The following is a 27,710-nucleotide window of genomic DNA, read 5'->3' on the forward strand; positions in this document are numbered from 1 at the left end:
TTGGCTCTGTTTGGACAACTGTTGAACGCAAAAGGAAAAGACATGCCTGGATGGAATTGAACCTGTAACCTTGCTGTTACCAGCCAGATGCACTAACCAATTGCACCACAGCCAGCCTAGCATTTAGCATTGTGAAACCATCCTCTGCTAGGCATGATTTCATTTTTGCACCTCACTCTATCGCATGGTCCATGGTCCAATCACAAAGCCCTGCACCCAGCATGTGTCTCATATGACTGTCTACAAGTAAGATTTAGGTTAGCAGTCTATTTAGTGTGTGTTTGGTGGTATGGTGGTGAGCATAGCTGTCTTCCATGTGGTTGGCCTGGGTTTGATCCCTGGACATGTCATGAATGTGAGTATGGTTTTGAAATACTACAGATCTCTGGAGAGAGAGAGAGAGAGAGAGGGAGGAGGAGGAGGAGGAGGAGGAGGAGGAGGAGGACTGGCTGTGCTATTCATTTTAGGCATCTAGAGGGATACAAACCCTTACAAACGTGAAAAAGTAAAATTTCGGTTGGAGACACGAAATTCGTAATTACGGGAGTGAAATTTCGATTACGAAATTGTAAATTACGATTTGAAAATTAATTACGAAATTACGAATTTGGGTCGTAATGTTAAATTTCGCATTCGTAATAAAAGCAGTTCGAAATTTCGAAAATTTCAGCTCATCTCTAGATGGCTTATATAGTACTATTGCAACCCTCAAAGACTGTGTAGTTGTGATACAAGTCTGAAGAGTCTGTGTGAATGACTGGCTGTTAGGTAAGAAACACATTAGCAAGCTAGTCTGTAGGCAGATAGGACATATTTTGATCTTTTAGTAGTGATGCACCATTCTCCATAAGAAAACCATTGGCAGAAGAACAAAAGGTTACTGCAAGTTATAAAAACATACGGCTGTGCGCTGTGTTCACGCGGTTATCACGAGGGATGAATCATACTTCCACGTTGTGGATAGGCTGAAGGACGAACCCACGCAGTCACAACAAGTACTGAGCATGCGTGGCACGTGATATGGTTATATAACATTGTGTTGCAATAAGCGCGTAACCCTGAATTAACTGTTTCAGGGAATGCGCAACTTAACTAGAACTAGTTCTGTTTATGAAAATATTGACTATAAGTCATCCAACCGTAGTGAAGCTCATGCCTGTGCATCCCCAGGATGCAATAGGGAAAATGGGTGGAGCTATGAGTATAAGAAAGAGAGATTTCCCTTGCTCTGATGGGACTCTCCACTACTGACGAGTTGTGTGATGTTGTGTATGCGCTGCCTCCTGACGATCGCTGGTCCCCCGATACGGAGTGATGATGCAATATCCGGTAATGTATTGATTCTTTACTCTATTACTTATCCATGATTCACTGCTATACCTGTAAATAATGTAAATAATTGAATAAATATCCTAATACAGTGTGAAGTTGTAAGCTATGTATTTACCTAGTCTGTGTGCTAGTGTGAGTCGAGTGTGAGGCCTTAGCAACGCCAAAAAACATAGCAATACATAAATGGCGACGAGGATGACTTTTGACCCCTGAAATATATTGCCTATGATTCTGTGGGTCTCTGGGTGTAATTTTGCAAAATTTGGCATTTTGCCAGTTAGTGGGGCAAGTAATCTAAATCTTTGTAAAATTGCCCCTGTATGGTATATTGACTTGATACTTGATATATATATATCTTAGGACAGATTACAGGTGTGGGAAAAGTTTGGAGTCGATAGCTCCTCCCACTTAGTTTCAAGTCAAGATATCTTTTGAACTAAGCAAAATTTATCTGTGGGAAGTTTGACCATTGGTGTCTAGAAATTGAGGGGCACCTCTGGTCAAAGCCACGCCCAGTTGGCAGTGTGCCAAAAGTAAGGCAATATGTTTAAGAAAAAGGCCAAATGCCTAAAAGAACCTGCGGAGATCCCCGGCTGGACCGAGTCTCCGTATAATATTATAGCAGTAGAATTAGCTAGCCATGGGTTGGTAGAATTGTGGGATAAGCAGTTGAAAGAATCAGAACCGGTTGATTTAGTTCAAGTACTTGAGAAACTCCCTACCAAGGTAGGTGATGCAGTTACCCCAGCTAGAATTAGCTGGGTGTTGGCCTCTGCATATCGTGGTGTGCACAAGCGATTGCAGAAGGCGTTCCAGGATCAAGAAAAGGCGGAACAGGCTCAACTTGAGGTTGAGGGACGCTGCCTGATGCTGGAATATAGTGTTTCCCCGTTAAAGCGGGTGATGTTGTTGCTCTCTCTAGATGTAGATAAGACTCTAGGGGGGGGGGGGGTCCCCGTTGAAGCGGGTGATGTTGTTGCTCTCTCTAGATGTAGATAAGACTCTAGGGGGGGGGGGGTTCCCCGTTAAAGCGGGTGATGTTGTTGCTTTCTCTAGATGTAGATAATAAAATAATACAATACAATAACATTTCTATAGCGCTTTTCTCCCATAGGACTCAAAGCGCTTAGGCTCTCTCAGATTCAGTAATTAGTAGGATGAAGTATTCACACAACAAAAGTTATATTTCTGCAAATGCCAAACTGAACAGGTGGGTTTTCAGTCTGGATTTAAACACGTCCAGGGATGGAGCTGTCCTGATCTGTTGAGGTAAGGAGTTCCAAAACGTAGGGGCAGCATGACAGAAGGCTCTGGGACCAAAAGTTTCCAAGTGGACTCTGGGTATGACTAGATTATTAGAACCTGTTGATCTGAGAATGCGGGGATTGCTACGCAGCTGCAACATATCTTTTATGTATCCAGGGCCTAAATTATTCAGGGATTTAAATGTCAGTAGGCCGATCTTGAATAGGACCCTCCATTCTATAGGTAGCCAGTGAAGGGAGTGCAGGACTGGCATTATGTGGCAGTGACGGGGTTGGTTGGTTAGCAGTCTGGCAGCAGTATTCTGTATCAGCTGTAGTCGGTACAAGACCTTTTTTGGAAGGCCAGTGTAGAGAGCATTGCAGTAGTCCAGTCGGGATGTGATGAAGGCGTGGACTAAGGTTGGCAGATCTTCTGGGGGTATGAGGTGCTTGATTTTTGCAATGTTCTTCAGGTGAAAATAGGATGATTTCACCACAGCAGAGATTTGAGTTCTGAAGTTTAAATCCCAATCAATTAGAACTCCCAGGCTACGCACATGATCAGAGCTGCGCAGATCCGTGCCTCCTATTCCCAGTGGTGAAGACTGCAAGTTAAGTTGTTTTGTTATCATGCTCTGCCCTCCTATCAGAAGGACTTCAGTTTTGTCTGCATTTAGTTTCAGCCAGTTGTCATTCATCCATTGCTGTAGTTCACGTAAGCAGGCGTTTATAGTTAGAGTTGGGTCTGTCACACCAGGCTTGAAGGAAAGATATAGTTGAGTGTCGTCTGCATAGCAGTGGTATGTCAGGCCATGTTTTTGGATTAGTTTTCCCAGCGGTAACATGTAAATCGTGAAAAGCAGGGGAGAGAGGATTGAGCCCTGGGGCACCCCATACCTAAGTGATACAGGGGTGGACAGGAAGGGCCCCATAGACACTTTGTGGGTTCTGCCACTCAAGAAGGATTGGAACCACTGAAGAACTATGCCATCAATGCCGCAGTATTCCTGTAGCCTGTTTATCAAGATGTCATGGTCAACTGTATCAAAGGCTGCAGAAAGGTCTAGCAGTATGAGGATGGCGCACTCTCCTCTGTCTCTTGCCATGAGCAGGTGGTTGCATATTTGGATGAGGGCCGTTTCAGTGCTGTGGTGTTTCCTGAAGCCAGACTGGAATGGGTCATAACTGTTGTTTTGTAGGATTTTGGCTTCTAGCTGGAGGTAAACAGCTTTTTCAATTAGCTTGCCCAGAAAGGGAAGGTTAGAGACAGGTCTGTAGCTGGTCATTGCATCTGGGTCCAGGGAGGGTTTTTTGAGGAGAGGCCTGATGATTGCTTCCTTCAGTAAAGCAGGAAATATCCCTGATTTTAAGGAACAGTTAACAATTTTTAGGAATACCGGTACGAACAGGTCGGGGCAGTTCAACATGAACTGTGTTGGGCCAGGATCTAGGTCACAGGTAGTTAGGCGGACGTGAAGGAGGATGCTTGATGTGACTTCTTCATCAATTTCTTTGAAGTTTGACCAAGGTGTTACATTGTCACTGCTAATGGTCTTCGGCGCTATATTAGGCTCAGATGCTGTAAGTTGGATGGCGGACCTTATAGCGGAGACTTTGTCTGTGAAGAAATGGGCAAATTGGTCACAGAGGTCCTTTGAAGACTCGATGTTAAGTTTTTGACATGCCGGGTTGCAGAGTTTTTCCACTGTGCGGAACAGTTGGGCTGGTTTGTTAACTGCATTTGCAATCTCTTGTGATAGAAAGGATGATTTTTTTCCCGTGATTACCTTTTGGTAGCTCTTCAAGTGGAGGATTAAGGCATGTTTGTCTTCTGGGGACTGAGATTTGCGCCACAGTCTCTCAAGTTTTCGGCCTTGTCTTTTCAGCTCTTTTATAGCGTTATCAAACCACTGTGCATGATGGTGTGGAGTAAGATATTTGGTGCGCAGAGGAGCAATGGTCTCAAAGGTGGAGGACACACATTTGTTGTATTTAAACACCAGAGTATCAGGGTCCAAGCTGGAGTCAGTCAATTCATCAAAGCTAAGGTTATCTCGGATATGTTGAGGTGTTAGCCCTTTTAAGCGGCGATATTTTACTTGATTCTTGACCTGGTGTTTGACAGCTGGTATTGAGAGGGAGAAGTGGATAGTGTGATGGTCTGACCAGGCAACAGGATTAATTTCCACATTGGCTATTGACAGCCCAGTATGGAATATAAGGTCCAGAGTGTGGCCTTTCCTGTGAGTAGCAGAGCTGATTGATTGGAGGAAGCCCAGTTCATGTAAGGCACGAGGTAGCTCTATTCCAAGTTTTGAAGAGGAGTCATCCACCCATGTATTGAAATCTCCAAGAACAATCCATCTGGGGTGTTCCAGTGTTAGGTTGCATAGGAGGTCTACAAGTTCCTTAAGGAAGTCTGAGTGTTTTTCTGGTGGGCGGTAGATCAGCAATATGTTAATGTTTTTCTCAGCTGAAAGTTGCACCCCCAAGCATTCAAACGAGTTGGTAGGACCTACAGTAAGTGGTCTGATTTTCAAAGCTGATCTAAAGCAAAGTGCAACCCCTCCTCCCCTGCGTTCTTTCCTGTTGCAGTATATCACGGAATAGTTTGTTGGCACGGCAGCCTCCAGGGTGGGGCCAACTGGTTCAGAAAGCCAGGTTTCAGTCAGGCAGGCCAGATCAGAAGACTCTATTAGATAAGACTCTAGGGGGGGGGCCCTGTTAAGGCGGGGCATGATGTCGCTCTCGGGCGGCATAGTGGGATGTTGTTGACAGCTTATAGAAAGCTTCAACAAAGATTGTGTAAGTTGAAAGAATCAGAATCCCTCAATGTTGTTACTTTACTTGAGGGTATTCCTGTTGGAAAAAGGGTAGTCCTGTTAGAAAAAGGAACTAGAGTAGGATGACAGAGTGATAGTTGCACAAGTGTCATCACAGGCAGCTGCAGATAAATACCAACATGTAACAGAATCTGCAGCTGGTAAAATAAATGTACTGGAGGAAGTAGCTGGGGAAGAGGCTCCTGTGATGACACATTTTGGATTGTTATCAGTGGAGCAGGGAGCTTCTGTGAATAAAAGGAAGCCAAACTCTGCCACTGATCATTGCACAAGAAATAGGACAATGTGCATTGAACTGGAATTGGAAGTGTTTAGCACAAAAGTATTTTGTTCCATTTGAAAAGATTAGGAATCGCTGGGAACTTTCTTTAGGTTGTTACTGCTGTTTTTGTCCCTCTTAAGGAAAACCCCATATTTTTAATGATAAAATATGGATGGGAAAAAGGGGCAGAGAGTAACCTTACAGTGAATCTCAGCTTTTACTACTACGGTTTTTAATACAGTCTGTGTCTTTGTTGGTAGATTTCGGAGTATAATCTTGGAGTGCTGTGTTTAAACTTGTAAAGCAAATTCCTTAAAGTGACAGTATCTGACTGCACTTGCAGAGTTGAAATGGTAATATAATCTGGACAAGACAGGTGGGTTAACATTGTTGTTTCTAGTGAATGTTTTATATGGTGAATCCGTTATAGCGAGTCCTGATTAATCGTGTATTCATATGTCTGTTTTTTGTTTAATTGAATGCATAGAGGAATGTTTTTTTTTTTTTTAAAAATGCATTTGTGCACGGGCGGTGAGTGCTCCTAGGGAATGTGTGCGAGCCAGTGAGTGTTTGAGATGCTGCTCTCCTCAGCTGGGGGCGCTTGGCAAGCATTATTTTTTTTCATTCAGGAGTACATGTTGTAAAAAAAATATTGACCTTTAACTCTTACTTCATGGGACATGCATCTTGTTTGATAAAATAAATGGTTAAAGAGGTGAGAAATAGTAAAGCAACTTTCTTGTGTGCGTTGTGTGTTGTGCTGGGTTTTGCTAGAACTTCCAAATCCCTGCAAATGCTCATTTTTTTTTTTTGGTTACAGGGTTAAATGTGATTATGATGTCACGGTGACATCTGTGCCAGCAAAACTTTTCCCCTGGTTTCTAGCTATAATTGTGCAGGAGTGAAATTGTTTACCTGTTGAGCTGAAAGCTAGATTAGATGAGACTGTGTGAAAGAAATAGAACTGTGAAGTCTATTATGGCAATGTAGCATGAAAATATTGCGTAATTAGACTGGAAAACCTTTTTATATAATATCCCTGTGTCTCTGCGTCTATTCAGAGTTTTTTTTTTTTTTTTTTGCACTGCACATGTGCAGGGAGGGGCGCAGAGACACAGGGGAAAAGTTGAGGGAGGATAGGGCCAGAGGCGGCCAGCGTGTGCGCAACGGTGTATGAGGGCACGCGCGTGGCGGGTGCATGTGCACAGCGGGCACATGCATGCGCAGCGAAAGGCCTAGCTTGTTTTTTTTTAACGGGCTAAGGTCATTAGTTACTAAATGAGATTTGTTTGTCTTGCAGAGAAATGCCTGGTTTCTCTAGGGTTGAATGTTGTACTGACTAGCTGAATGGCATGAAGTGGCAGAATGTGTTGATGCTGAAGTGTGAATTGAGTTGTTTCTAATGAATTGTATGAAGTTTGCTTTGAGACCTTACTGATATAGAGTGTATTATATGTTCAAGAATACCTCTGTTAAAGATGCTAGAATGTATGCATATTCTAGTTTAAAATAATACAAACAAACTGTGAAGATGACAGATTTTTGTTTACACCAGAAACTAGCTGGTGGGGTGGTTAAAGTAGAAACGATTCCTTATTGGAAAATGCATAAGGATGCGGTAGCTCCATATAGGGGAACACCTGTGTCAGCTGGGTTGGATTTGCATGCTTTAGAAGTTGTTATCATTAACCCCTCGCAGGTTACAACCATTCCCACAGGTATAGGATGTAAAATACCTGACTAACATTATGGGCAAATAGCTACCCAATCCAGTTTTGCTCAGAAAGGAGCTATAGGGATAGGAGGAGTAATTGACTCCGACTATCAAGAATAAATTAAAGTGATCATGATTAACCTGGGAAATAGTGAGTTAATTATTGGAAAAGGAGAGAGGATGGGTTAAAGTTTTTAGGGGAGGACACTGTGTATACACAGGCCAAAGAGTTGTATAGCCCAGGTTCTCCTGAGGGCCCTTTTACACTTAATGCGTTGGTATGCATTAGTATGCATACAATTTTGTTGTTTGTTTTTTCTTGTTTTTTGTTGTTTTTTTCCCAATGGCGATGCATTGTGAATAGACTTCAATGTTTTTTCAGTGTATAGTGTGAAAGAGGCCATAGGGGGACACGGACGCTGGACTGTACATCAGTTGTTATTTTGATTACAGTTAACAGCAGCTGATTAAGTGTAAAGGGACCCTAATTCCTTTATTTGTAGAGAGGAAAGCCATCAGTAAAGGGTGATGAATATTTTGGTTCTACTAATACAGTAAATGTTGGAGCTAAAATGTGGGTCAGAATCCCCAAGGACCGCCTCCTCCAGCAGATGTGATTGCAGTAAGCAAGGACCGAACTCTGCTGGTAATGAGGCCAGAACAGAAAAAGTGGGAATATATCCCACAGGAAAAATGTTATTTGCAAGAATAAGTCACACTTGTTTGGGTTTTTTGCAGATTGATCTCCATGTCTATGGCATTGTCCTTGGAATCCTTGGTATCGTGTGGTTGGAAAGCTGTTGCGTTAATGCAAGGACTTCAGGTATTCGAGTAACCGATACAGGGGATCCACGGTGACTTTCGTGTGGGGAAATAAAACCAAGAGTTGTCTACAGAGAAACTTTACCGGTAATGCTAGGCAAGCATGTGACGTTCTCAATGTTACTTTCAATGGAACATGTCTCGGTGGGGCCTACTTTGATATTTGTGGATATGATGGATGCTAAAGTGGACCCTGGGCATATAAAGAGACTACCTTCCACTTGTGTAAAGGTGGGGCAACATGCCTAAAAGACTGTGATTCATGCTAAAATCACGTTTCCAGCTGCCATAAACTGTTCTAAACCACACCAAATACGAAGAGAGTGGTATGACACTTTGTTAGGAGGATATGGGACATTGACTGGAACTCTTAATAGTTTTGATATTGAAACATTAGCAAATAGATTGCATAACGTTGGAAGTAAAATAAATGATGTCTTAATTTTACAAGCTAAATGGATGCCAACTATATGGGCGCCATTTAAGTTACAAGCTAAAATAGATGATGATTTGCTTGGCTTAATTAACGCAAGTGCCTCTGTTATGTATGAAACAGATGTTAATATAACTAGAATTGTAAACTGGACTATCTGTTCCATGCAAACCTTACAACAGCAACAACAGAGAGTTATTTCAAACTATGTTGTTGACTGGAAATGAGGAGGTTTGGAGGACCGTGTTCAGTTCCATGATAAGAACTGATCACTGGATAGATATCAAAGCACCTAAAGTGATGTGCAATGATACATTTTGCATGGGACAATTGACACTTTACAATGTTACTAAAAGTAGTATAATGTGTAAGAATGTTATTTTGCCATTATTAATTGGGCCAGAAGGTGATCAGCACTTCTGGGTACCTACGTTTTATGGACAGGTTATTGATGACAGCAACAGAACAGATGATTTGACTTTTTGTGATAATACTTTAAACAGTAAAATATGTAAGTTACAGTCTACTGCATTTGAACCTTGTTTGTTACAGAACACTGTAAACAAATGTGGGCGGACCATAATGCCTATAACATACCGCTGGATGGTGGAAATAACACCTCAAGTGGTATGTGTAGTGACAGATCGTCAGGTGGTCCCTAAAATGAGGGTGCCTTTTGCAGGATGTATACACAATATCACTGTATTCCAATGGGAAAATGAAACTTTTATGTTGATGCCTGATATAGCGTTAACTACAAAGGTTTCCTGGCAAGGCCAAGGTTTGGAAGTTCCCAATTGGGATCTAAACCTGACTAAACTAAAGCGGATTGTTGAAAAATCTAACGGAAGTGAAAAAGTGCTATTAAAAAGTTGAATAGAAGTATAATCGTACACCAGCTCAGTACTGCCGTGATTGCAAACAAAATTGTTAAAGTGGGCTCTGCCATAGCAGATGCCACCTCTCACCATTGGTGGGATGTATTTATGGGTTATTCGCCATCAGCAGAAACAATGATGAAGTGTATAGTTCATCCTATTTTTTGATTGTAATGATTGTTATAGTTATCCTATCCAGATGGAACTGGTATGTGGCATATGGGATCTGTTGTAAGAGGAAAAAAGTTGTCATGGTTTCATATGTTAATGGTCATCACTAAGGACCGAATGTGATACAAGTCTGAAGAGTCTGTGTGAATGACTGGCTGTTAGGTAAGAAACACATTAGCAAGCTAGTCTGTAGGCAGATAGGACATATTTTGATCTTTTAGTAGTGATGCACCATTCTCCATAAGAAAACCATTGACAGAAGAACAAAAGGTTACTGCAAGTTATAAAAACATACGGCTGTGCGCTGTGTTCACGCGGTTATCACGAGGGATGAATCATACTTCCACGTTGTGGATAGGCTGAAGGACGAACCCACCCAGTCACAACAAGTACTGAGCATGCGTGGCACGTGATATGGTTATATAACATTGTGTTGCAATAAGCGCGTAACCCTGAATTAACTGTTTCAGGGAATGCGCAACTTAACTAGAACTAGTTCTGTTTATGAAAATATTGACTATAAGTCATCCAACCATAGTGAAGCTCATGCCTGTGCATCCCCAGGATGCAATAGGGAAAATGGGTGGAGCTATGAGTATAAGAAAGAGAGATTTCCCTTGCTCTGATGGGACTCTCCACTACTGACGAGTTGTGTGATGTTGTGTATGCGCTGCCTCCTGACGATCGCTGGTCCCCCGATACGGAGTGATGATGCAATATCCGGTAATGTATTGATTCTTTACTCTATCCATGATTCACTGCTATACCTGTAAATAATGTAAATAATTGAATAAATATCCTAATACAGTGTGAAGTTGTAAGCTATGTATTTACCTAGTCTGTGTGCTAGTGTGAGTCGAGTGTGAGGCCTTAGCAACGCCAAAAAACATAGCAATACAGTAGTGGATCAGGGATATATTTATTATACCATCTACTGAGAAGAAGTAGAGTAGTACTTTTTTCATCTATTTACCAGTGACCAGCCTGCTTTTACAATGTAGGACAGAGCTGTTGAGTAATTTCATAATTTCAGCTCTGTCTGCAGCTGGTGTTATCTCCCCACAGACTGGCCAAGGCGTACATCAAAAAAGGGCGTCGGGAAAAAAGGGCGCGTGGTGTAATTGATAAGCAGTATTATCGTTTATAGAAATATTGTGTAGAATTTCGTTTACAAATAGTGTTCTAAGAATTTATAAATCATTAAATAATTTGTATGAGATCGGCAATTCTTAAAACGTTAATCTTCCCTGTTTCTAAACTGAATCTTATATTTACGTCCCTCCCTGTACCTATCCCTAACCCCTAGACCCCCCTGGTGGTGCCTAAACCTAGGACCCCCCTGGTGGTGCCTAAACATAAGACCCCCCTGGTGGTGCCTAAACCTAAGACCCCCCTGTTGGTGCCTAAACCTAAGACCCCCCTGTTGATGCCTAAACCTAAGACCCCCCTGGTGGTGGCTAAACCTAAGACCCCCCTGGTGGTGCCTAAACCTAAGACCCCCCTGGTGGTGCCTAAAACTAAGACCCCCTATGGATAATAATGTTTTACAAACATTAATAAATAAAACATGTAAATAAAAAAATGTAAATATTTTTTTTTGGGTGGATAATAATGTTTTAGAAATGTTTTAGAAATAGTGATTTAGTATCTTTATAAACGTTATTCGTCACAGGCTCATTTTGTAAAGTTAAATCATCACAAACATAGTTATAAAACCTTAAAAATCTCCGGGCGCCGTTTGTAAAACGTTAATAATCTCCGGCGCCTTTTTTTCCCTGTTCGGCGCCCATTAAACGATATTTATAATGGGAGTGAATGGGGCGCCCTTTTTGTCCACATGTCGCATGCGCCCAAATCTCCTGCTTCCCTGGCCAAGTACCTAGAAAAACTTTTTTTTAATTATTTCTATCTTTATATGTAAAATCTCCTATATATATATATATATATATATATATATATATATATATATATATATATATATATATAGTGGTTTGCAAAAGTATTCGGCCCCCTTGAAGTTTTCCACATTTTGTCATATTACTGCCACAAACATGAATCAATTTTATTGGCAAATCCACGGGAAAGACCAATACAAAGTGGTTTACACGTGACGTGAGAAGTGGAATGTAAATCATACATGATTCCAAACATTTAAAAAAAAAATAACTACAAAGTGGGGTGTGCATAATTATTCAACCCCCTGAGTCAATACTTTGTAGAACCACAATTTGCTGCAATTACAGTTGCCAGCCTTTTAAGGTATGTCTCTACTAGCTTTGCACATCTAGAGACTGAAATCCTTGCCCATTCTTCTTTCCAAACAGCTCAGTCCGATTAGATGGACAGCGTTTGTGAACAGCAGTTTTCAGATCTTGCCACAGATTCTCAATTGGATTTAGATCTGGACTTTGACTGGGCCATTCTAACACATGGATATGTTTTGTTTTAAACGATTCCATTGTTGCCCTGGCTTTATGTTTAGGGTAATTGTCCTGCTGGAAGGTGAACCTCCGCCCCAGTCTCAAGTCTTTTGCAGACTCCAAGAGGTTTTCTTCCAAGATTGCCCTGTATTTGGCTCCATCCATCTTCCTATTAACTCTGACCAGCTTCCCTGTCCATGCTGAAGAGAAGCACCCCCAGAGCATGATGCTGCCACCACCATATTTGGGTTAGGGATGGTGTGGGGATGGTGTGTTCAGAGTGATGTGCAGTGTTTGTTTTCCGCCACACATAGCGTTTTGCATTTTGGCCAAAAATTTCCATTTTGGCCTCATCTGACCAGAGCACCTTCTTCCCCATGTTTGCTGTGTCCCCCACATGGCTTGTGGCAAACTGCAAATGGGACTTCTTATGCTTTTCTGTTAACAATGGCTTTCTTCTTGCCACTCTTCCACAAAAGCCAACTTTGTGCAGTGCACAACTAATAGTTGTCCTATGGACAGAACCCCCACCTGAGCTGTAGATCTCTGCAGCTCGTCCAGAGTCACCATGGGCCTCTTGACTGCATTTCTGATCAGCGCTCTCCTTGTTCGGCCTGTACTTGGTACTATGTGACACTGGCACAAGAGTGATGTCACAACATGTGCTGAGCTACATAGTATCAGCACTCTTGGTGACTCCAAACACCAGAGAAGGCCAACAGACACGCCAACAGGGAAGTTACATTTCATGCTGTAATCTATTGCAAATCGCTGTACAGTGTGTGTGCAGGAAATAGATCCCTCTCTGAATAAACAATGTATGGATATCTTTAGCCACAGACCCTGAACAATCAAGCAGAGCAGGAGTTTCTGACTGATAAGGGACATGCTTGTTTCAGGTGTGTGATTCATATACTACTGCAACCAAACAGATCAGACTGCCAGGCAACTAGCACTGTTTAAAAATAAATACATTTGCTTCCATATGCCTCTCAGTTCAGGTGTCCTTTACCATGTGATTCTGCTTAGCAATCTAGACTGATTGATTACATCTTTTTGCAGTCCCGGAAAACTATCAAAAACTTAAATTTTTCAGCACAGTCTATTTTATAGTGTAGCACCCCCAGTTGCATAACCTTAACCTTATTACCTATACTGCTCCACATACTTGTTTTTAATAAAAAGAATAACTATTGTGATATTGTTTACCATTAAATGTTATAACATAAAATAATCTTTTTCCCCTTAAGTTTTAAATATAATAAATGTATTGGTAAATTCAGGATAATGCAATATGTTCTGTTTATAGTATTTTTTATTGGAATTTTCCTCATAAAAACCTGAAGCTTCACCTAAACCTCTCATTTGACTTGCTGTCCCTGGTTTAAGGTGAAATATTCTGATAGCAAAGTTTCTTCTAGATGAACCAAGAATCAACGTTTGAAGCTTATTATATGCAGCTTATGAGTTTGTAAGAAGAAGAAAAAAAATCAAATAGTTTTTTATATATATAATTGAAGCTGTGTAATGTCAACATCCTATGTCTTTCAAGCTTTCATAGTACAATACTGTTCTGAACTCTTCACCTTATCCAAAGCTAACCCCAAACTAGAAAGATTAAATTTGGTCTGCGGCAGACAGTCACTGAGGCCATAAATAGCTAAGTGCATTTTGACAGATGTGGAAATCCAGAAATCTTTTTTGTGCTCACAACTTTCACTGCTCTGGTTCTTTATCAGGAGACCTGACTGTTAAATAGAGATAAGAAGATCTAAACTGTGAGAACTTTAACAGATCCTTCATTTTCAGACTTGAATGACGATGTATATTTTAAACTGAACGACTTTGTGCTTTTGCCTGATACCCTTATAGTTTGTCATTTAAGTTAATTATAAATGATGTGAAGTTTATAATAGTACTTTAACCATAAACATAATACATGCATGTCTATTAATAAAAACTTTTCAGCAGAGCCATTTCTTACCATTGACAATTTAGGTAATCAACTTGTACAGTGTTGTTTACAGAATTCAGTATACTCTGTTCATGACCAACCTCGGTCTCTACATAAAAAAGTGATCCTGGGGGGGCGTGTCCGCCGGAAGTTCTGAATGGACGCATAGACCCAGACCTCCGATCCCAGCATAGAGAAAAGCGGCGTTATAAGCATGCCATCCACGCAAAATACCGGCACAACGGCTGAGGAAAGCGACATGGAGACCGAGGCAGTGAGAAAACGCAAGCTCGCCGCTAAACCACCGCGGAAACTCACTGATTTCTTCACGGACCACCGGAGATCCAAGAAAACAGGCAGCCAAGATGGCGCCGGAGCCTCCGCAGCAGCGCGCACAGCAATCTCCTCACAGCCTGAGACAAGGAATAAGGCAACAGAAGTACGCTCATCCAGCGACTCATCACCAACTGATTCTCCCTCCTCCCGCAGCCCAGCCAAAGCAAAACCCTGGTGGGCAGAGGAGTCTGCAGAAGAGCAGGTAGGCCAACAACTCAGCGCTCCTGACCCCACACTCTCCATAGATACTTTCCCCGTATCTGACACGGTGCTCACGCAGGCCTACATGAAAGACATGCTAGTCTCTCTGAAGCATTCACTACTGGCAGAACTACTGCCTATAACCACGCAACTACAACATGCGGTAGATGACTTAGGAGACAGAGTCTCCCATAATGAAGATCGCAGAGATTTGATAATTGAGGAGCACAACAATACAGTAGATTCCCTGTCAGCAAACGATACGGACATAAAATGGATGAAGCTTAAACTAGCTGATGCGGAAGACCGTAACAGAAGGTCTAACCTGAAGTTTAGGGGTATCAGCGAACAAATCCCACAAAGCGAGCTGAAGCAATACCTAACTAAGCTCATCAACGCTGCAGTTCCAGGCCTACAAGACTACCAGCTAATGATAGAAAGGGCACACAGATTACCCAAGCCCTCATTTGTCGCTGACAATCTACCCAGGGATGTTATTGCCAAATTCCTTTGCTTCACAACAAAAGAGGCGCTCTTAGCAGCAGTAAGGAAAGCCGGGGCCCTACCTGACCCATTCCAAGCGATCCAACTCTTTCCCGACCTCTCTCAGGCAACGCTCGCAGCCAGAAGAAGCATTCACAACCTTTTTACAGCAAAACAGTATCCCATACAAATGGGGCTACCCCTGCAAGGTGATTGTGAGCAAAAACGGCTCAATCCACAGCATCATCTCACTAAAGGAAGGCCTCAATTTACTGCACCTCTGGAATATCACTCCAGCCCCTCCAGTGCAAAGCTTCAGTCGTGCACCAACAACTTCCAAGATTAATAAGGAATGGTAGATGGCCAAGTGATATGGGATCTATTCTGGTCACCCACACATTAACAGTCCCACAGGTTGAGCATTATGCTCTTGCCCCCCACCATACCAGAGAGTGCTACAAAATGTACAGTTTTAGCACTACTGCTCTACATATGTTATATGTTACCTCTGTTTTTTGTTTATGATATTTCTAGTTCTAGTTCTAAGAATTTATCTATTCTTAAATTTTGGGAAACCTCCTCTGCACAGGATATCTTAATTACCCCTACTCCTTTCAAAATGAACCTACGCTACCAGGCCAACTTACGCATCCAACGACAAGACCCATATGAGACTTAAAATCCTCACGATAAACTCCCATGGTCTTAACTCCCCCCAAAAGAGGGCATTCCTATGGAATGAGGCAACGAGATCAGACGCAGACATAGTGATGACACAGGAATCTCATTTCGCAGAAGGGAAAGTCCCCAAGTGTTCACATAAGTGCTACCCAAACCCCTTCATGAGCAACTTCACAAAAAAAAAAGAGGGGTGATGACAGCCCTACACACAAGACTATCAGCCTCAGTAGACGCAATCCACCGAGATACACAAGGAAGATTCCTGATACTCATCTGCACAATCTTTAACCTCAAATTCACCCTGGTGGACATTTACGCAGTGGTGCTCAAATACCCCTTTTCAAAATTCGAGTTAGGTCGAATTCGAATAGTAAATTATTCGAGATCAGTCGAATATTCGAGTCGAATAATTTTTACTATTTGATTCGACCTCGGAATTCGAGCTCACTATTCGAGTCGGTATTCGAGCTCATTATTCGAGCTGACTATTCGAAATGGCCTTAAATAGCTTCCAACACTTGTTTTGAGGGTGAATGATGCAAGAAACCTCTTTTTTTCCAAGTAACAACAGCAAGTGATTATGTGGGGATGTTCCTTTAAAAAAAAAAAAGTTGAAAAGAGAAGTTGTGTCCAGAAATTTGTTCAGTACTGTATATACTTCTTCTTCTTCTTCTTTATCTTCTATATCTTCTTCTTCTTCTTCTTCTATATCTTCTTCTTCTATATCTTCTTCTTCTATATCTTCTTCTATATCTTCTTCTTCTTTTATATTGTCTTCTTCTTCTTCTTCTTCATCTTCTTCATCATCATCTTCTTCTTCTTCATCTTCTTTTTCTTCATCTTCTTCTTCATCTTCTTCTTCATCTTCTTCTTCATCTTCTTCATCTTCTTCTTCATCTTCTTCATCTTCTTCTTCTTCTTCATCTTCTTCATCTTCTTCTTCATCTTCTTCATCTTCTTCTTCTTCTTCTTCTTCTTCTTCTTCTTCATCTTCTTCATCTTCTTCATCTTCTTCTTCTTCTTCATCATCTTCATCTTCTTCTTCATCTTCTTCTTCTTCATCATCTTCATCTTCATCTTCTTCATCTTCTTCATCTTCTTCATCTTCATCTTCTTCATCTTCTTCATCTTCTTCTTCTTCATCATCTTCATCTTCTTCATCTTCATCTTCTTCATCTTCTTCATCTTCTTCATCTTCATCTTCTTCATCTTCTTCATCTTCTTCTTCTTCATCATCTTCTTCTTCTTCTTCATCTTCTTCTTCTTCATCTTCTTCATCTTCTTCTTCTTCATCATCTTCATATTCTTCTTCATCTTCTTCTTCTTCATCATCTTCATCTTCTTCATCTTCTTCATCTTCTTCATCTTCTTCATCTTCTTCTTCATCTTCTTCTTCTTCATCATCATCTTCTTCTTCTTCATCTTCTTCATCTTCATCTTCTTCATCTTCTTCATCATCTTCATATTCTTCTTCATCTTCTTCTTCTTCATCTTCTTCTTCTTCTTCATCTTCTTCTTCTTCATCATCTTCTTCTTCTTCTTCATCTTCTTCATCTTCTTCTATATCGTCTTCTTCTTCACTTATTTCTCTTTTCAAATTTTTTTTTTAAAGAAATGCAGCTATTTTTGAGCGTAACAAATAGCTGGTGGCGCACGCATGTTGGAAGCGCCATTGTATGTGCTCCCTGGCAGTGGAAACACACAGACAGCAGGAGGTAAATTCAGCAGCAGGAGGAGGAGGATGAGTGTGTGGCAGCAGGCAGTCAATGAGGCAGGCAGCGTGACATAATAGCCCTGGTACCTAGCGGTGATACCAGGGCTGTAAATAAACACAGCAGGCAGGAGGTCCCAGACAGCGGTCGTGTAGCCCACATTGTGTCCAATACACAACTGGGACAACACAGTTTTCAACCCGGGCACCTCAGAAAAATTAAACCTTTTTTTTTTTTTTATGGTTTTGTAGTTTTGGTTTTACAACCAATTACACAGATATAGCTATTTTTTGACGTAATAGCTGGTGGCAGAGTGGCAGCAGAAGGTAAATCTGTGTACCCTGGCGTTGGGAAACACAGACAGACAGCAGCATCAGCAGGAGGAATGGAGGAGTAGTGTGAGTGTGGCAGCAGGCAGGCAGCGTGACATAATAGCCCTGGTACCTAGCGGTGATACCAGGGCTGTAAATAAACACAGCAGGCAGGAGGTCCCAGACAGCGGTCGTGTAGCCCACATTGTGTCCAATACACAACTGGGACAACACAGTTTTCAACCCGGGCACCTCAGAAAAATTAAACCTTTTTTTTTTTTATGGTTTTGTAGTTTTGGTTTTACAACCAATTACACAGATATAGCTATTTTTTGACGTAATAGCTGGTGGCAGAGTGGCAGCAGAAGGTAAATCTGTGTACCCTGGCGTTGGGAAACACAGACAGACAGCAGCATCAGCAGGAGGAATGGAGGAGTAGTGTGAGTGTGGCAGCAGGCAGGCAGCGTGACATAATAGCCCTGGTACCTAGCGGTGATACCAGGCCGTAAATGAACACAACAGGAGGTCCCAGACAGCGGTCGTGCAGCCCACATCGTGTCCAATACACAACTGGGACAACACAGTTTTCAACCCGGGCACCTCAGAAAAATTAAACCTTTTTTTTTTTTTTATGGTTTTTTGGTTTTGTTTGTAAAACAAATTACACAGATATATAGCTATTGTTTGACGTAATAGCTGGTGGCAGAGTGGCAGCAGAAGGTAAATCTGTGTACCCTGGCAGTGGGAAACACAGACAGACAGCAGAAGGGCAGTACACAGCAGCCCACTGTAGGTGTAAAATGTGTGGCTGCAGGCGACGTAATAGTCAAAGTGAACCAGGCTGGCTTAGTGAGCAGGAGCCAGGAGGTGGTAAAGGGTGGTAAGGCACATTAACGATGGTTCTTAGCCAGTTCATGTCCCCCTCTCGCCGACAACAGGGGCCAGGAACTCGCCTTCCACCCACGCCTGGTTCATCTTGAGAAACGTCAGTCTGTCCACAGACTTGTGAGACAGACGTGAGCGTTTCTCGGTGACCACGCCACCAGCTGCACTGAAGCAGCGCTCGGACAGCACGCTGGAAGGGGGGCAGGACAGCACTTCCAGGGCGTACTGCGCCAGCTCGCTCCAGATCTCCAGGCGCTTGACCCAATACTCCATGGGATCAACAGGGGCATCGCTGTCAAGCCCGCTGTAAGACCCCATGTAGTCAGCCACCATGCGGGTCAGGTGCTGGCTGTGACCGGTGGAGGATGCTGCTGCATGCACCTCCTCTCTAGTCACTGCTGCCGGAGCCTCTACAGTCCTGTAGAGCTCGTGGCTGAGAGACAGCAGGTCTGTGGGGCGCTTGCTGCTGGATGCAGGCACCTGCTGCTGCCTCTGTGCTGGCTGCTGGACAGTGGGGGTGGAAGGCTGGGGGAAGGCTTCCTCCAAGCGCTCAACAAGGGCCTGCTGCAAGCTCCTTATTTGTTGCGCTGGGTCTCCTCCTGCAGGCGGCAGGAACTGGCTCAACTTCCCCTTGAGGCGTGGGTCCAACATCATGCTGATCCAGATGTCCTCCCTCTGCTTCATCTGGATCACCCTGGGGTCTCTGCGCAGGCACGTCAGCATGTGCGCTGCCATTGGGAAGAGGCGGGCCACGTCTGCTGGCACATCGACGGCAGTGCTGCTGTCCTCATCCTCCTCCTCTGCCTCGTCAGCCTCATCCTCTCTCCACCCCCGCACCAACTCAGCTGCACTGTGCTGCTCCCCCTCATCAGCAGCAAGGTCAGGGACCTCCACCAAGTCCTCCTCCTCCTCCCCCTCAGAGGTGGACTGTGCAGCTGCTTGCCGCTCCTGCTGGTCCAAGGCTGCCGCTCCCTGTTCCAGCAAAGCATCGAGGGCCCTGTTCAGCAGACAAACCAGGGGCACCCACTCGCAGACCATAGCATGGTCCCTGCTCACCATGTTAGTGGCCTGCAGAAAGGGAGCCAGCACTAAGCACACCTGCTGCATGTGCCTCCAGTCATCATCGGGGACGATAGACGGGATGTTGCTGGTCTTGTCCCTTCTCTGAGCGGCGGAAACAGTGGCCAGGGCAAGGTACTGGTTGACAGCGTGCTTCTGTTCAACCAGACGCTCCAACATCGCCAGGGTGGAGTTCCAGCGAGTCGGAACGTCAAGGATCAGCCGATGGCGTGGCAGATCCAGCTCCTTTTGCACGTCTTCCAGGCTCGCACAGGCTGCAGCCGAGCGCCGGAAGTGACGCACAACGTTCCTTGCCGTTTCCAGCAGTTCGCCCATCCCCTGGTAGGTGCGCAAGAACTTCTGCACTACCAGGTTCAGCACGTGGGCAAGACAGGGGATGTGGGTCAGGTTTCCCCTGTCTATTGCGGCAACCAGATTGGCCCCATTGTCGGCCACCACCTCTCCGACTCTGAGGCCTCTGGGGGTCAGCCAAATCCTCTCCTGCTCCTGGAGTTTGGCCAACACATGGGTTGCCGTCAGCTTGGTCTTCCCAAGGCTGACCAAGTGCAGCAGCGCTTGGCAGTGGCGGGCCTTCACGCTGCTGCTGAGGCGGGGGGTTTGGCCAGGTGTGCCGGAGGATGGCAGAGGATCGGAGGAACCTGCTGCAGTTCCCCTTACCCTGCGGGGTGGCACCACCCACTGTGTTGCTGCTGCTGCTGTGCCCGCTGCTGCTCTCCCATCCTCACCCCCTTCCACCAAGCTGACCCAGTGGACAGTGAAGGACAGGTAGCGGCCTGTCCCGAAGCGGCTGCTCCAGGAGTCCATGGTGACGTGGACCCTTTCACCAACCGCGTGCTCCAGCCCTCGCTCCACATTGGCCATCACAAAGCGGTGCAGTGCAGGAATGGCCTTGCGGGAGAAAAAGTGTCTGCTGGGGAGCTGCCAGTCTGGGGCTGCGCAAGCAAGCAGCGCACGAATGTCGCTCCCCTCCTGCACGAGCGTGTACGGCAGGAGTTGGGAGCACATGGCCCGTGCCAGCAAGCCGTTCAGCTGCCGCACGCGATGGCTGCTGGGAGGCAGAGCCCTAACCACCCCCTGGAAGGACTCGCTCAAAAGGCTCTGGCGTGGCCTTTTGCTGGCACGGGAATCAGCAGACACAGCGGAGGAGGCCACTGAGGACTGGCTGCCAGAACAGGCCTCAGTGTCGGCGGCAGGAGTTGCAGAGGGGGGAGGAGCAGTGCGTTTCCGCACTCCTGCTGGTGCTGCTGGAGGAGCAGGAGGGCGGGTGGCTGCTGTTGCTGCTGCTGCTGAAGGCTGTGCAGTGATGGGTGTGGTGCCACTGCCAGCACCAGATGCCTTCAGCCTCTGGAACTCCTCATGCTGGTGGAAATGTTTCGCAGCAAGGTGGTTGATGAGCGAGCTGGTGCTGAACTTTAAGGGGTCTGCACCTCTGCTCAACTTCCGCTGACAGTGGTTGCAAGTGGCGTACTTGCTGTACACAGTGGGCATGGTGAAATATCGCCAGATTGGTGACAGAAACATCCCCCTACGGCATGGAAGCGCTGCTGCCTGTCTCCCTGTGGTGGTTGGGGGGGGGGCTTGGGGGGCTTGGGTGCGGCTGGTGGTGGTACTGGCAGATGCTGCTGCTGCTGCTGCTGAGCCTGAGACACCAGCAGGCTGTGGGACCTGCCTACTGCTGCTGCCAATGCTTGCAATGATGCGCCTCCTTGCAAGGCCCACAAGAGCATCCTCCTCCTCCTCCTCCTCAGAGCTGCTGAGGACGACATCCCCTGGAGGTGGTGGCACCCAGTCTCTGTCTGTCACCGGGTCATCATCATCCTCCCCCTCCTGAAACATGTCCTGCTGGGATGAGGACCCCCCAAACTCCTCTCCTGATGCATGGATGGGCTGCTTGACTGTCGCCACAGTCTTGCTGTCCAATCCCTCATCCCCCAAAGTGCCCATCAGCATCTCCTCCTCAAAATCGCCAACAACAGCAGACAATTGACTCATGATGCCTGGGGTCAAAAGACTGCTGAATGACAGGTCGCCAACTGACGGTGAACTGGCCTCCTCCCCAGGCCCTGCTGGGCGGCTGCTGCGAACAGGGGTGGTGGTGAGGGTGGAGGCCTCGGATGCAGAGCTGATGGCGGGCTGCTCATCCTCCGTCATGAGTTGCACCACAGTGTCTGCATGCTTTTCCTCAATGGGACGTTTCCGACCCGGCTGGAGGAAAATCGGAGCAGGTGCTACACGCTGCTGCTGCTGTGTCTCTGCAGCGTGAGTTGCAGATGCTCCTGCTGGGCGGCGCCCAAGGCGTCCACGGCCAGTGGCTATGGGAGGAATGTTAGCCACTGACGCTGCTGCGGAACTGTGCATGGTGGCGCGGCCGCGGCCTGCCACAATGCTGCTCCCTCTCCTCCTGATTCCCTTGCTGCCCTTCCCCTTGCCCAAACCGCGCTGGCTGCCACTTCCAGACATCTTCGATGTTTTGGGCGTATAGACAAAAGTTTTTTAAAAGGGCGGGTGAAAAGTGGGGTACTTTAATGGAGTGGGTTGGTGGGTGAGGTGACTGAGTGAGTGTCCCTAGTACAGTAAGTAAGTAGTAACAGTCAGGAAGTACAACTAGCAGTTACAATAATCAGTAGTAATCACAAGTAAATTTAGTGTGTGTACACTACAGACAGTGAGTGCACGCACGCGCAAACACGCGCAGGAGCTAGCCTATGAACAGTGACTGAGTGAGTGTCCCTAGTACAGTAAGTAAGTAAGTAGTAACAGTCAGTAAGTACAACTAACTAATTACAATAATCAATCAGTTATCAGAAGGAAATAGAGTGTGTGTAGTGTGTGTACACAGACAGTGAGTGCACACACGCAGGAGCTAGTAGCCTATGAACAGTGACTGAGTGTCCTAGACTCCTAGTACAGTAAGAGTAAGTAGTAACAGTAAGTACAACTAACTAATTACAATAATCAATCAGTTATCAGAAGGAAATAGAGTGTGTGTAGTGTGTGTACACAGACAGTGAGTGCACACACGCAGGAGCTAGTAGCCTATGATCAGTGACTGAGTGTCCTAGACTCCTAGTACAGTAAGAGTAAGTAGTAACAGTAAGTACAACTAACTAATTACAATAAGCAATCAGTTATCAGAAGGAAATAGAGTGTGTGTAGTGTGTGTACACAGACAGTGAGTGCACACACGCAGGAGCTAGTAGCCTATGAACAGTGACTGAGTGTCCTAGACTCCTAGTACAGTAAGAGTAAGTAGTAACAGTAAGTACAACTAACTAATTACAATAAGCAATCAGTTATCAGAAGGAAATAGAGTGTGTGTAGTGTGTGTACACAGACAGTGAGTGCACACACGCAGGAGCTAGTAGCCTATGAACAGTGACTGAGTGTCCTAGACTCCTAGTACAGTAAGAGTAAGTAGTAACAGTAAGTACAACTAACTAATTACAATAAGCAATCAGTTATCAGAAGGAAATAGAGTGTGTGTAGTGTGTGTACACAGACAGTGAGTGCACACACGCAGGAGCTAGTAGCCTATGAACAGTGACTGAGTGTCCTAGACTCCTAGTACAGTAAGAGTAAGTAGTAACAGTAAGTGTACAACTAACTAATTACAATAAGCAATCAGTTATCAGAAGGAAATAGAGTGTGTGTAGTGTGTGTACACAGACAGTGAGTGCACACACGCAGGAGCTAGTAGCCTATGAACAGTGACTGAGTGTCCTAGAGACTCCTAGTACAGTAAGAGTAAGTAGTAACAGTAAGTACAACTAACTAATTACAATAAGCAATCAGTTATCAGAAGGAAATAGAGTGTGTGTAGTGTGTGTACACAGACAGTGAGTGCACACACGCAGGAGCTAGAAGCCTATGAACAGTGACTGAGTGTCCTAGAGACTCCTAGTACAGTAAGAGTAAGTAGTAACAGTAAGTACAACTAACTAATTACAATAATCAATCAGTTATCAGAAGGAAATAGAGTGTGTGTAGTGTGTGTACACAGACAGTGAGTGACCGCACGCAGGAGCTAGTAGCCTATGAACAGTGACTGAGTGTCCTAGACTCCTAGTACAGTAAGAGTAAGTAGTAACAGTAAGTGTACAACTAACTAATTACAATAAGCAATCAGTTATCAGAAGGAAATAGAGTGTGTGTAGTGTGTGTACACAGACAGTGAGTGCACACACGCAGGAGCTAGTAGCCTATGAACAGTGACTGAGTGTCCTAGACTCCTAGTACAGTAAGAGTAAGTAGTAACAGTAAGTACAACTAACTAATTACAATAAGCAATCAGTTATCAGAAGGAAATAGAGTGTGTGTAGTGTGTGTACACAGACAGTGAGTGCACACACGCAGGAGCTAGTAGCCTATGAACAGTGACTGAGTGTCCTAGACTCCTAGTACAGTAAGAGTAAGTAGTAACAGTAAGTACAACTAACTAATTACAATAAGCAATCAGTTATCAGAAGGAAATAGAGTGTGTGTAGTGTGTGTACACAGACAGTGAGTGCACACACGCAGGAGCTAGTAGCCTATGAACAGTGACTGAGTGTCCTAGACTCCTAGTACAGTAAGAGTAAGTAGTAACAGTAAGTACAACTAACTAATTACAATTAGCAATCAGTTATCAGAAGGAAATAGAGTGTGTGTAGTGTGTGTACACAGACAGTGAGTGCACACACGCAGGAGCTAGTAGCCTATGAACAGTGACTGAGTGTCCTAGACTCCTAGTACAGTAAGAGTAAGTAGTAACAGTAAGTACAACTAACTAATTACAATAAGCAATCAGTTATCAGAAGGAAATAGAGTGTGTGTAGTGTGTGTACACAGACAGTGAGTGCACACACGCAGGAGCTAGTAGCCTATGAACAGTGACTGAGTGTCCTAGACTCCTAGTACAGTAAGAGTAAGTAGTAACAGTAAGTACAACTAACTAATTACAATAAGCAATCAGTTATCAGAAGGAAATAGAGTGTGTGTAGTGTGTGTACACAGACAGTGAGTGCACACACGCAGGAGCTAGTAGCCTATGAACAGTGACTGAGTGTCCTAGACTCCTAGTACAGTAAGAGTAAGTAGTAACAGTAAGTGTACAACTAACTAATTACAATAAGCAATCAGTTATCAGAAGGAAATAGAGTGTGTGTAGTGTGTGTACACAGACAGTGAGTGCACACACGCAGGAGCTAGTAGCCTATGAACAGTGACTGAGTGTCCTAGAGACTCCTAGTACAGTAAGAGTAAGTAGTAACAGTAAGTACAACTAACTAATTACAATAAGCAATCAGTTATCAGAAGGAAATAGAGTGTGTGTAGTGTGTGTACACAGACAGTGAGTGCACACACGCAGGAGCTAGTAGCCTATGAACAGTGACTGAGTGTCCTAGACTCCTAGTACAGTAAGAGTAAGTAGTAACAGTAAGTACAACTAACTAATTACAATAAGCAATCAGTTATCAGAAGGAAATAGAGTGTGTGTAGTGTGTGTACACAGACAGTGAGTGCACACACGCAGGAGCTAGTAGCCTATGAACAGTGACTGAGTGTCCTAGACTCCTAGTACAGTAAGTAGTAACAGTAAGTACAACTAACTAATTACAATAATCAATCAGTTATCAGAAGGAAATAGAGTGTGTGTAGTGTGTACACAGACAGTGAGTGCACACACGCAGGAGCTAGTAGCCTATGAACAGTGACTGAGTGTCCTAGACTCCTAGTACAGTAAGTAGTAACAGTAAGTACAACTAACTAATTACAATATTCAATTACAATAATCAATCAGTTATCAGAAGGAAATAGAGTGTGTGTAGTGTGTACACAGACAGTGAGTGCACACACGCAGGAGCAGCTAGTAGCCTATGAACAGTGACAGTGAGTGTCCTAGTACAGTTACAGTATATATATAACTACAATACTAATACAATCAGTAGTAAAGGACAGCAGAAATACTGGTATAGAATAGAGAGAAATAAACAGAGGACAGGAGGACAGCTGCCCACACAGGCAAGGCCCTGAGGCCTAAAGCTGTAAGCCTGCAGCAGCTGGCCTGTCTCTATGTAACACAAAAGCTACTAACTAAAATACAATGTCTAACTAACTAACAACAATATAGGTGTGTATAGGAGGTGTATGTGAGCAAAAACGCTAGGTAAATGACCACAATAAAGCTCTTGCTAAGCCAAAGCACAAAGGAGCAACTCTCTCTCTATGCAAGTCTCAGGCAAGGACGGAGAAACGTAACATGGCGGCCGCTATTTATAGGGTAGGGGCTGGCCAGGGTCCCCCTCTGTGATTGGCTGCCGTCAGAGGGCCTGGGAGCCCTCTGATTGGCTCTAAGGACATCAATCTGGGCTATGATGCTATTCGAGCTCGGTACCGAGCTCGAATAGCGCCGTTTGCTTGAATAGCTCGAATAGTGAATGGGCTATTCGAGTGTATGCGAATAGCCCATTCGAATAGCTACAGCTATTCGGAGCTCGAATACCGAGCTCGAATAGCTGGAAAAGAGCTCGAATATTCGAGCTACTCGAATATTCGAGCTCTGCTGAGCACCACTGCATTTACGCACCTAACTCTGCTCAACTCACTTTCCTTAAGAAGGTCCTTAACAAAGTGGATCAAGTTTAAATAGGCCACGTTATATTCGGAGGAGACTTCAACTCTATCATATCTCCACAGCTCGACTCTACATACAAAGGCCAATGACAAGCCACAACACTGCAAGCCTGGCTTCACAAAGAACTCTATTCGATCCCTGGAGAGCAATGCACAGTTCTGAGAGAGACTTTACCTTCTACTCCTAAGTTCACAGGTCATACAGCAGGATTGACTTTTTTCTTCTAAACAGCAAGGACCTCCAATATGCATCAGAAGTGGAGATTGGCCCAATCTCATGGTCTGACCATGCTTCCGTCACCCTTACTATGGATTTCCCAACCCATTCCCCCATTACTAAAACTTGGAAACTTTTGCTCTCTTTTGCGCCCTCCAGCAAACAAACTCCAGATAAAATCCCAACTGGCTGAATTCTTTGAATTTAACGCTTACCCCCAATGTAGCGATACTTCTATCTGGTTTGCTCACAAGGCCTTCACAAGAGGCCTTCTAATCAAGCTGGGTGCCATCCAAAAAAAAACCACACGCCTACAAATCGACAAACTCCTAAACGAGATCAAACTAAAAGAACAACAGAATATGATCTCCCCTACCCACCAGAACCAAATCACTCTTTTTAAGTTGAGACAAGAATTGAGAGCAATATGGCTTAATAAATATCATTGGATGAAACAAAATTCCAAATCCCTATTCTATTCCTGCCACAACAAGGCAAATAAATTACTAGCGCAGAAGATTAAAAAAAATGGCCAAAGCCACTATAAAAAAAATTATCCACCCATTCAACAAAAAATTACTAACAAACCCCAAAGATATAGCGGATGCCTTCAGTGAATATTATGGGTCCCCATACAACCTCTCAGACGATCCGACCACATTCCAACCCACCTCACAAACGATTCAGCAATTCTTAGAACAGTTACAAGTACCTAAACTAACCGATCCCCAATTGCTCGCTCTCAATTCCCCCATCTCAACACAAGAAATTCTAAAGACCCTTAAGCAATTAAAAAAAAACAAAGCCCCAGGCCCAGACGGGTTCACAAATGAATATTATAGAGAATTCTCACTAATCTTGGCGCCCAGGCTGATGAGACTGTATAACTGCATCATTGAATCAGGTAAACCACCTGATGAATTTCTATCTGCTACCATAACTGTTATCCCTAAACCAGGGAAAGACGCATCTAACACCACAAACTACAGACCCATCTCACTACTCAACAGCGACAATAAAATATTTGCAAAAATATTAAGCAATAGGTTACTAAACATACTACCCATCCTGATAGCACCAGACCAAGTTGGCTTTACAAAAGGCCGCCAGACTTCTGAC

The 27,710-nt window shown here is 44.2% G+C and overlaps 1 long non-coding RNA gene across 1 annotated transcript; it reads left to right on the forward strand.

Moving 5' to 3' along the window:
• Window positions 1-990: 990 nt before the first annotated feature.
• On the forward strand, window positions 991-9,521 carry LOC137546496 (uncharacterized). Its single transcript, XR_011026272.1, has 3 exons — window positions 991-1,329; window positions 5,942-6,057; window positions 8,134-9,521. It is a non-coding gene; the product is annotated as an uncharacterized lncRNA (long non-coding RNA).
• Window positions 9,522-27,710: the final 18,189 nt, after the last annotated feature.

This window comes from Hyperolius riggenbachi, chromosome 2, assembly GCF_040937935.1.
Source record: "Hyperolius riggenbachi isolate aHypRig1 chromosome 2, aHypRig1.pri, whole genome shotgun sequence".
NCBI lineage: Eukaryota > Metazoa > Chordata > Amphibia > Anura > Hyperoliidae > Hyperolius > Hyperolius riggenbachi.